Source organism: Astyanax mexicanus, chromosome 17, assembly GCF_023375975.1.
Source record: "Astyanax mexicanus isolate ESR-SI-001 chromosome 17, AstMex3_surface, whole genome shotgun sequence".
Lineage (NCBI taxonomy): Eukaryota > Metazoa > Chordata > Actinopteri > Characiformes > Acestrorhamphidae > Astyanax > Astyanax mexicanus.
Window position 1 is genome coordinate 35348804 of NC_064424.1, and position 11998 is coordinate 35360801.

Genomic DNA, 11998 nt, shown 5'->3' on the forward strand with positions numbered 1-11998 from the left:
AATTGCTCCCTAGAAAACTGAAGCCATTTTTGCAGGTTAGCCTCACTGATAAGTGATTTTTTTTGTAAGGCTAGATAGCTGTTTAGTCTCAATCCCTTGAGTTCTGTTGTTGTTTTTTATTCACCAAATGTTTTATCACGATCATTCAAGATTTTAGTAGTTTTAGCAATATCAAGATTAACATCTTTTTCCATAACCACAGGATGTGCTTTTCCCCATGGTTGCTTAACAAATGACAAGCTACTTACTGCATCAGTTGGGGTTAACTTGTTGCCAGCAGAAACATAAATGACCCATGCAGGAATTATCCAATGGAAGGTTTCTACATATTTGCTTGTTTAAGTCCAGATGGTGACCTTTATTTGGACAGGCAGTGTATATACATGTGTATACATTTTAAAGATTGTTTTAGGGATTATTTCTACTGTACTTGTTGATGATATCCCAGAGCTTTTGGGCGTAATCTCTATAGAAGTAGTTGGGGATGTCCTCCAGACCTCTCTCCTTGATATTTTCCGGAAAACAGAGGGAGCTGTAGGTTAGGGTGGAGAAGGCTTTGGGCAGGCATGCCGTGACTGCATCTTTTTGACCTATTGAAGTGAACTGGCAGAAACAAGCAAAGAAAAGAATTGTTTTTTTTTACATGGGAGCTAAAAAGCTGGCATAAGTATTTCAACTTAATTAAACTTATATAAATATAATTAAACCTAAATATTTAGAGGTGTTTTTAATGAATTACAATTTTTAACTTTAGTTTGATTTTTTTGTATTTTGAACTTGTGATATGGTGAAATTGTAAGATTAAAAATTAAGTCACAAATAAAAATAGGATTTTAAGAATTAAAATGAATTTTTTATGACACAGGGTGATGGGAAACTTAACAGGAGGGCTTCCAAACTAAACAGATAAGTAAACTGGGGTACTTGTGGACTGAACCAGGTCAGCACTGATCGGTCAGTGGGGCCTGACTGACTGGTGGGTCTGGTACTGGAGGGAGTTTATTCTGACTGCCCCCCCCTTGGAGGAGCTAGCTGTACGGGCTGAGGAGGGTTTTGGGTCAGCATGTTAGTCAAGCCCTGCAGCTGAGTCACAATATGCTGCAGGGTCTGTTCATGTCTCCCAACGGCCGCTCTCTGATTCCCTAAAGTGGCCTTTACCTGTTTGAGATCTGACTGCTCTGCTGGATTCATGCTTGGACTGGATCTTTTTGTAATGGCGAGGAGGGCTACTGACAAGGAGCTCTCCAGCCCAAAGGATGTTTGAATCCAGTTGCAGAACAGCAGATCTTAAAGGAGGTAAACCCAAGAAAAAGGAAAAAAAAACCTGAACAAACACCCCAAGGAGGATCGAAGGGCTAAGGACCCTTATAAGGAGCCGCCGAGAACGGTTGGAGAAATGAAAACAGGCAGCATAACAAAACGGGTGGAAAACAAAAATCATGCCTAGCGTGAGCGAGAGAAAGGGGAAGACGGCAATGTCTTGCTCCAAGGGCAGACATGAAAATGACATTTGCCATTGTAGAGAAGTAGGAAAAGAAAGAGCAAAGGCTCATTTGAAAAAACGGTATAGATTCGGTTTCACAAGCTTCAAAGATTCAGCACTGAGTGACTAAACGGCTTCCCTTAAGTACAGGTGTAAGTAGGTGTTTGAAATCAGCCAATCAGTCCTCAGAGCCCTTACAATGTGTTGATGGGCACTGCTCTTACATACACTATACATTGTATTACAATCACTTTTATGGCCTTATAGGAGTAAAAGCAGCACCTAGGCAAACAGACAGCTTTTATAAAATTAGTGAAAAAACGGGTCGCTCTCAGGAGCTCAGGGAATTTCAGAGTGGCACCATAATAGGATGCAGTCCAGTTGAGAAATTTCCTCAATACTAAATATTCTACAGGCAACTGTCAGTTTTATTATAACAGTGGAAGTGACTAGGAATGACAGCAAATCACTCTCTCAACGTAAAATAACAGAGCAGGGTCAGAGGATGTTGAGGAGGATAGTGTGCAGAGATCACCAACTTTCTGCACAGATATAATATTTTTTGCAATATAGTGTATTTCTCATGAACATTCATACCTTATCGAAAACCCCTCCAGGTGAGATCAGCAGGTTTCTGGCCATGATGTTGATCTGCAGTGTGTAGAGAGTGTGGGGCTTCAGGAGCTAAAGGTGGAAAGTAGTGTCATTATTAACATATAATAACATATAAATTACTTATTATAAAATATAATTATATCCAACACAACTACAATTGGCTGGATGAATAGCTTCACCCAACCATAAACCATGAATAAAATAAAAGTGTTTTTTATCATTAACATTCTTAGTCTAAAAATGGACAATAAATCACAAATTCTGCCAGGCCATAAGTATTTGGACAGTCACACAGTGTTTATGAATTGGGCTCTATATGCCACCACACTGATTTAAAAGGAAACGAATTAGCTAAACATTTTAACTAAAGTATAGACTTTTAGATTTAATTCAAGGGGCAGAAGAAAAAAGTCCTATGAAGCATTTAGGAATCAAAACCATTTTCTGCTACAAAGCCTTCTCATTTTTTGGACTCAAGTGTAACTGGATAAATTATCTCTAAAGCTATTGTATAGGCTACATGAGTTATTTTTGCATTAATCCATTATCAGTTAAGCAGATAAAAGGTCTGGAGTTGAATCCAGGTGTGCATTTGGTAACTGTTGTTGTGGACTTGAGGTTAAAGGTGCTTTCATGCAGTTAAAGGTGCTCTCAATGGAAGTGAAACAGATCATGATTAGGCTAAAGAAAAAAAGAAATAGAGGAAATTATAGGTGTGGCCAAATCAACAGTTTGGTTCATTCTGGTAAAAAAGAGTGCTGTGGTGAGCTCAAGAACTCAAAAAGACCTGGACCTCCACAGAAGAGCACAAGTGGGGTATTTTTACAAAATCCTTTCCATGATGAATAAAAAACCTTTCATAACATCCACCCAGTAAGGAGGTGTATCAGTATCTCAGTCTACAGTAAATGTAACGGGCGAGCAGATGGTAGGCGGACGTAAACGCGGGTAAGACAGACTTTATTAAATAACAAATAAACAAATAAACAAACAGGGGAATAACGAATAAATATATATACATAAACAAACAGGGAAAACCAACACAGAGCTAAGCTAAACAGATAAGTACAAACAAGGCTAGGGATATATATACAAAGGATAAATACGAAAATATATACAAAATAAACAAAGAAACGAACAGGAAATAAACGTGACTAGAAATAACGTGAAAGACAATAAACAAGAGGCAGTAAATATGAAACGTAGAGAAAGCAATAACGTGACGTGACAAAACAACAGGGGAAGGTGCAAAGACCGCCAGCAAACGTAGATAAACAGGTACTATTTATACTAAACATGAAACAATGAACACCTGGGGAGACAGGTAACGAGGGGCGGAGCTACAAATTAGACACACGTGATGGAAAAGTACTAGAGAAACACACTAGGAAACGGGGAATACACAGGAAAACATAGCGAGGGCGTAACAGAAGCCCCTCCCTAAACGCGCAGCTCCCGAGGCGCGTAAAAACGAACCCCGGGGGCCGGCGGCGGGGAGAGGCCGGGAAACACAAGAGACGAGACCGGGGACTTGACTTGAGACAAAACAGGAGATGGGACAGAAGACTTGACAAAGAAAGGAGACGGAACAGGGGACGTGACTGGAGACTGGACACTGGGCATAAACGGAGACTGGACATTAGACTGTACACTGGACGAGACACGAGACTGGACGGGGAACTGGACAGGGGACGATGACTGGACGTGAGACATGACAGGTGACTGGACAGGACTAGACATGGGAACGGGAACGAAAACATTGACAGGAACAGACACGAAAACGGTGACAGGAACAGGCACAGACAAACCAGACAGGACAGGAACCGGAACATAGACAGACACGGGGACCAGAACAGGAAGTGACATGGGAACCAGAACCACTTGGGGATGCCCAGGACTGGCTAAAGTCTGTGGGGTAGTCCATGGAGCCAGCCTGGGCAAAGTTCTTGGGCTGGAGTCCAGGGGCCTTGGGGTAGACCTGGGCACACGAGGCTTGGGGCAAAACTTAGTCCTGGGTGCCGGGATGGGCTTGGGTGTGGTGACGGGCCTCGCTGGCGACGCGACGGCTTGGGCAGCAGAAGCTGGAGGCGCGGCGACTCGGGCAGCAGGAGCTGGCGGTGCGGCGACTCGGGCAGCAGGAGCTGGCGGTGCGGCGTCTCGGGCAGCAGGAGCTGGCGGCGCGGCGTCTCGGGCAGCAGGAGCTGACGGCGCGGCGACTAGAGCAGCTGGGGCTGGTGGCGTGACGACGAGCATCGCTGGCGTCGGCGCTGGAGCGGTAGGCACCGCTGGCATAGGAGCATGGACGGTGGGCACTGCTGGCATCGGCACATGGGCAGTGGACACCGCTGGCACAGGAACATGGACGGTGGGCACCGCTGGCATCGGCACATGGGCGGTGGGCACCGCTGGCACAGGAACATGGACGGTGTCTGGCACCGCTGGCATCGTAGCAGGAGCGGTGGGCATCGCTGGCATCGTAGCAGGAGCGGTGGGCACCGCTGGCATCGTAGCAGGAGCGGTGGGCACCGCTGGCACAGGAACATAGGCGGTGGGCACCGCTGGCACAGGAACATTGGCGGTGGGCACCGCTGGCACAGGAACATTGGCGGTGGGCACCGCTGGCACAGGAACATTGGCGGTGGGCACCGCTGGCACAGGAACATAGGCGGTGGGCACCTCTGGCACAGGAACATAGGCGGTGGGCACCGCTGGCACAGGAACACTCACTTGAACAAACTTGGACCCTTGGGCAGTAGGTGTCTGTGTGGAGGCTTGGGCTGCTGAAGAGAGCACGGAGACTTGACTTAATTTCACCGCAGCGTATTCAGGTTCCGGGGTGGCAGTAGCAGTACAGTGTAGCGCCGTTGTCATGGGAACCCCGGAGCGAAGATCTGCTGCCGCTGCGGGTGACTGGAAGTGCTGCTCGGCGGCCGCCGTGGAAGCTGGGTCTGCAGCCGTAGAAGATGCGGGCGCCGTAGCAGCCAGAGAAACTTGACCCGTGGAAGCAGGAGATGCTAACTGCGTTAGCCGCGTAGCCGTGGGGATGCCTGGAGCAGCAGCCGCTGGAGATGCTAGCTGCGTTAGCCGCGTAGCCGTGGGGATGCCTGGAGCTGCAGCCGCTGGAGATGCTAGCTGCGTAGCCGCCGTGACGGAGCGCGCCATGGGAGGCGGGCCGACGGAAGACGGCGTCTTGAAAGCCGGCGCTGCTGAAGATCGCTCCGGGACGTAGGCGGCCTCCTCCCGGAGACACGGAGGACATCTGAGAGCCGGAAGGATTAACTCATCCTCCGAACTAGACGCAGCTGCGAGGAGGTCCACGTAATCCCAGAAGTAGGGATCCTCACAGCCTGCGTTTCTGCCCGCCTCGTGTCCCCCGAGGCCGATAGCCCCAACGGTTAGCCCCCCCCCAAGAAAATCCTCCGAATTTTGGGACCTCTTAGAACGCCTAGCCCGAAGCCTTCTCCGGCCTCGAGGCCTCGGGTTTTCCTGCGCCGAGGTCCCAAAGGGGGCATGACGGATGGCCAGCCCGGATCCAACCCAAGGGTGTCCCGCATAAACGTCCATGGCGGTCGGTCTTTCTGTAACGGGCGAGCAGATGGTAGGCGGACGTAAACGCGGGTAAGACAGACTTTATTAAATAACAAATAAACAAATAAACAAACAGGGGAATAACGAATAAATATATATACATAAACAAACAGGGAAAACCAACACAGAGCTAAGCTAAACAGATAAGTACAAACAAGGCTAGGGATATATATACAAAGGATAAATACGAAAATATATACAAAATAAACAAAGAAACGAACAGGAAATAAACGTGACTAGAAATAACGTGAAAGACAATAAACAAGAGGCAGTAAATATGAAACGTAGAGAAAGCAATAACGTGACGTGACAAAACAACAGGGGAAGGTGCAAAGACCGCCAGCAAACGTAGATAAACAGGTACTATTTATACTAAACATGAAACAATGAACACCTGGGGAGACAGGTAACGAGGGGCGGAGCTACAAATTAGACACACGTGATGGAAAAGTACTAGAGAAACACACTAGGAAACGGGGAAAACACAGGAAAACATAGCGAGGGCGTAACAGTAAAGAGAAGACTTCATGAGAGTAAATACAGAGGGTTCACCACAAGGTGCAAATCATTAATAGAAATGCCAGATTAGACTTTACCAAAAACATTTAAAGAAGCCAGCCCAGTCCTGGAACCGCATTCTTTGGAAGGGTGGAATTAAGATCAGCCTGTACCAGACTGATTAAACTAAGGAATTATGGAGAAGATTTAGAATGGCTCAACAAAAAAGCTCACCACATCCTCTGTGAAACATGGTGGTGAAATGGGCGTGCATGGCTTTCAATTTTACTCGGTCACCACTGAATAGCAATGATGATTAAAGTAAAAAAAAACACAAGGATGAATTCTGATGTGTACAGGAATGTACAGGGTGGGCCATTTTTACGGATACACTTAAATAAAATGGGAATGGTTGGTTTGTGGTACATTAGTATATGGGAGGGGGAAAACTTTTCAAGATAGGTGGTGACCATTTTGGATTCAACTTTGCTTTTGAATACAAACATACTGAGAATTTCACAAGAAAAACAATGATGCGCTTGGTTTTACTGTAACTTTATTCTTTCATTAGTTATTTACAAGTTTTTCTTTGTGTACAGCCACTGACATGTCGCAGAGGTTAACAGAGTTTAATGTCTGATGAACGCAGAACCCGGGTCATTGCAACAGATTTCAAAGCAAGACAACCTATTTTGTTCAGTGATGAGGCAAACTTGTGAAAGGTAAAGTTAACAAACAAAAACACTGCTATTGGTCTGACAATAACCCACATTGGATAGATCCCTCCAAGACTGTTGGAACACAAACATTGATGGTATGGTGTGGTATATGGGGTACAAAGATAGTGGGACCATTCTTTATTAATGAAAACCAAGTTGCTACATGATGATGTGTTTCTCTCTTTATGCACTGAAGCTGGCACGTTCCCTGAGTTTTTCCAGCAAGATGGTGCACCACCACATTATGGGTGTCAGAAGCGAGCATTCCTAGATTTTAGTTTTTCCTGAAAAGTGGATTGGTCATCATGGGCCAGTTAAATGGCCCCCAAGGTCTCCTGATCTGACCCCCTTAAGACTTTTATCTTTGGGGTCATCTAAAGACAATTGTCTATGCTGTGAAGATATGAGATGTGCGGCACCTGAAACTACGGATACAGGAAGCCTGTGCTAGCATTTCTTCTGCATTGTTACTATCCGTGTGTTAAGAGTGGGAGAATAGGGTTGCATTGACAATCCAACACAATAACAGAATAAAGTTAATTGTTTCCTGTAAATTTCTCAATGGGTTTGATGTGCCACATGACTCTCTTCCCATTAAAAAAAGTAAAGTTGGATCCAAAATGGCCACCATGGTCACCACCCATCTTGAAAAGCTTTCCCCTCTCATCTACTAATGTGCCACAAACAGGAAGTTAATATCACCAACCATTCCCATTTTATTTAGGTTTATCCATATAAATGGCCCACCCTGTACTTTCTGCTCAGATTCAACCAAATGCAGCAAGGTTGGTTGCACAGGGCTGAACAGTACAAATGGACAGTGATGCAAAAAAGGAGTTTTAAGGCACAGAAGTGCAGTAGCTGAATCAATCTTTAGATCTTAACCCGATCAAGCAGCATTTTAACTCGCTTAAGATAAAAATAGACAGAAAGACTCACAAACTAGCATTTATCCCCTTGAATCAAACCTTAAAGTGTACACTTCAACTGCATCTAAGTTGTTTCATTTCAAATACAGTTTGGTGGCATGCAGAGTCAAATCATGAATAATGTGTAAAATGCAAATTAATTAATGAATAACTGGCATAAACACAAAATATCACATACAAATACTGTATATCTATTATAACAGGTTTTATAGATGCACCTTTATTCACCTAAAAAAATCCAAATAGATGGTTACACATGCCAGAGGTTATTTTCACGTGGTCATTGGCTACTCAAATATGTCTTAAAGAGTAACTACATTTTAAGACGTTTTTATATATGAAATATGTTGCTCTATAAATAATAAAATATACCAGCTCTGCTTAAAGGACCAATATGTAACTAATTTTCAAGAGTAAATGATAAAATGATCAGGATGTATCATCAGATATTAAGGAAACATGTTAAGTGAAAGCACTGGCAGCTCTTGTCAGCAGGGCTTCAGCCGTACATTACTATCTAAACGTGCAGGCCGTCCCAGAGTTTTGTCCTCTGTCTCCACCTGCTGCTCATTCCCCAACATTTACTCCACCCCAGAGGTTGCCAGCACCCACACTACACTACAGCGATCGGTGCTGCAGCAAAGTAGCTAGCAGTTAAACCTCAGCTGCTACACAGCTTTAAAAAACCTCAGCATATCTCAAAAAAGCTCAGTGACCAAAGAAGGAATATAACAAGAGTGAATATTAGTTGAAAGTTGGAGACTTTGAAGTTGGAGCTCAAAAAGACTAACTTTACAAGACCGACCCAGAGCTGCTACTTTTTTCTTGAACAGGTAACGTTAAGCTAACTGGCTAGCTAATTTAGTCAGGTGATTTTTCACCACCAATAGATGAGCTTACTAGGGACTGGTGTTTTAATTAATTTAAAAATTCAGTGTTCACATTCATATCAGTGATCTGTGTGCAGCTGGGAAAAAGGCAGAGTATATCTGAGAGAGAGTGTATTTTTGGAGAAGTGGGATTTTTCAGTAATAACAGGCTTGGCTTAAGTTAACGCAGCTAGCGGTGCAAGAGGCTAGTTTAGCTAGCTACGAATAAAGTTCACATGAGCCGGTTTATAATATGACTTTCTTGCCATGGTAGAAGGTACTGAACGTATCTTTCACTGGATTGTGTAGATTTAGCCTGGCCCAACTTGGCAACCCGATGTAGCACCGTGGCTGTGGAGGGGTGGGCGGAGCAGACTACTTTCTGTGATATTTTGAAATTGGTCTACTGTAAATATTTCACACGCTCGCTCTCTTTTCCTACAAATGTACCTTTAAATGCTTAAAAGATATATATATATATATATATATATATATATATATATATATATATATATATATATATATATATATATATATATATATATAGGTAGATATTTTACCATATGTTGTTCAATTTTTTATTTAGTAAAGTCCAAATAAAAGAAAATAGTCCAAATAAAAAAATGGATAGTCTTTTTATTTTAGTCAATACAGTCATTGATTTTAGTATACATCTTAGTATACACTGTGCTAATTAGTAGGTTCTGGGGGGTTTATATGTTTTGTGGATTATGGCAAAAGTTCACCCAAGTCTTCAGATATTGACCTTAAAACAGCGACCCATGCTAGCAGCTAAACTCAGCAGTAAGACGTAAGGGTGTTAGCTACGATGAAGTAAGGGTGTTAGCTAGGATGCTAACTGTAGTCCAAGGAGAATTCATTCCTGATTTTTGATATCAGAATTATATCCCTGTGCTGGCTAGATATGGTAAGTTCTGCTGCCTAAAATGATATGTTTGAAATGTGTATGATGTAAATGATAATGTAAATGATAAAATGCAAATGATACAGGTGTGGTCTGGTTAGACACTGGGTCTTGTCCTGCAACTAAAAAGAAACTGTAAAGATGCTCACCTTGTACAGCGGGTGAGCTGATGGCAGGTTGCGGAGAGTTGCGATGGTGAAAACCTCGGCCAGCAGGTGAGTACGCAGCAGGTGGAAGTTGAGCTCATGTTCGTGGAATTCTGCATTCCTCACAAAGATCTTTGCCAAGAGCCAATCCCACTGGGAGTCAGTGGGCAGGAAGATGGGGTTGTTTTCATCCGGCTTCTGATGCAACTGTGGATAAATCAGACATGTTTCCAAACTTATATATAAAGTGTTTAATTTCTGTTAATAACTATAGTTAATAACCAATAATAATACCGGCACCAACAACTGGAGTTATATATACACTAGGGCCCATCCTATTCCCTTTCCCTCTACTCTACTCTCCCACTCGCTCACCTTTAACTATATGACTCTAGTAACATTCCACCTAACAGCTAGGTTACTGTGGCCGTTTATGATCTGATCAGCAACATTTAACCAAACATAAAGGTCCTTACTGTGGTTGTTTAAGATCTGATTAGCATAATTTACCCCTAACATAAAGATCTGACACTTAACAGCTAGGTTTCTGTGGCCTTTTATGATCCAATCAGCAACAGTTAACCTAAACATAAAGACCTGACACCTAACAGCTAGGTTACTGTTGGTGTTTACGATCTGATCAGTTACATTTTACACAAACATGGAACATATAACTTTCCCTTCACAAATACACTGACATTCACAAGCTCTTCACAGGGGTCATCAGGTAGACACCTCATTTTCGTTTCACTGAATTAGGCTCACAACACCTCTGAAATGTTCAGCAGTGAATTCAGCCATCCCAGTCTTACCTTCCTTTCAAGCTCTACTACATAGTTCATTACATTTTAACCCACATATCTAAATACCATACTATTTCATCCTTACACTCACCAAACAGCTCTTTAGCTCACACTGGTTCCCAGATTAAGAAGTCATGATCTGTTAGTCAGCGTATGTAAACTTTTTATTGTTCGCATGGCAGCTCTCTGTTAGCTTGATGCACCCTGGGCTGTGTCCATTATCCCTCAATATAAAGTGAATCTATCGTTTTTGTTGTATATTTCTGTTACACAAATTGCATCCAGGATAGTAAATAGCTATGGCCTGTCTTTTTGTATGTTGTGACTAGTAGCAGTTCATGTTAGCATATTGATGGGAATGTTAGTATGCTAGTGGTGGTGATAAATTACAAGTTATGGTAAGCAAACTTTGCGGAAGCTCAGTGATTACCTGTTCAGAGGAAATTTTGCTTTGTGTCTGTCTTTTGGGATCTTCTTGGCTCTAAGCTGTCTCCATTTTTAAAACACACTACCAATATTACATCTGTTTTACTCTGTCTCTGTTTATAGAGCGTTTTAGGAAGATTCTGAAACTTTTTAGGCTGTGTAGCACCTAATGCTGATTCTGCTGAACCAGCTTTCTCACTTCCATGGATGCAGTGCACTGTCTGTCTGCTGATATGTGTGTATTCTTGGTAACCCGGGGTGTGGAAATAGAACTGAGGAATTGGCAGGGAGCGGGATCAGAATCTAAAACTCACACTGATTTCCACTCTGTTACAGTCAGTTTAAGGAAAAACCTACTGCCTGAAGCTCTGCTGTTAAGATCTGCCAGTGCTTAAATCTACAGACGTACCTGTATAGCGATGGGTTTGAGAGTTTACTCAGGGGTGCTGTAGAGCAGGCAGAGTGGAGCAGCCAGATACTGCTGTTTCCCATCAATCTTATTTCCCTTAAATCCGCTCAGGCGTTTATAATCACAGAGGAAGATATTTCCTTTCTGCAGAACAGAAACAAGAATCACAACACGGCTTAAACTTGCTTTATAAATACAGACATATAATTTATAAATATTGTTAATGAGAAGAAGCATAGTGGATGTTTGGACAGGGGACCGAGAGAGAACTGTCAATTGCTGCATGTGCTAACTGTGCCTCATTCTGTTTTATTCAAGCAGAATACATCTTCCAGCTTCCTGCATCTGTGTGTGTGTGTTACATAATCACCGTCATTTCCGTCTTCAAACTGCCTCCTTCCAAAGAAGACCTGACCATGTCCTCAGTGACGGGAAAATTGCTGGGCAGCTTGGTGCAGCGCTCAATCAGCATGGGGTTTAATCCATTGAGCGTCTGATAGCCGAAGAACTCGTCTTCCTGCCAGTGCTGCTGGACGTAAGCTGTAAGAATACGTAGTTTATATTAATCACACCTGATCAGACTGCTAG

The 11998-nt window shown here is 43.3% G+C and overlaps 1 pseudogene; it reads right to left on the reverse strand.

The window, feature by feature from the left end:
- The window catches only part of LOC103039624 (polyunsaturated fatty acid lipoxygenase ALOX15B-like), a 398882-nt pseudogene that overhangs the window by 379549 nt on the left and 7335 nt on the right, over positions 1-11998 (reverse strand).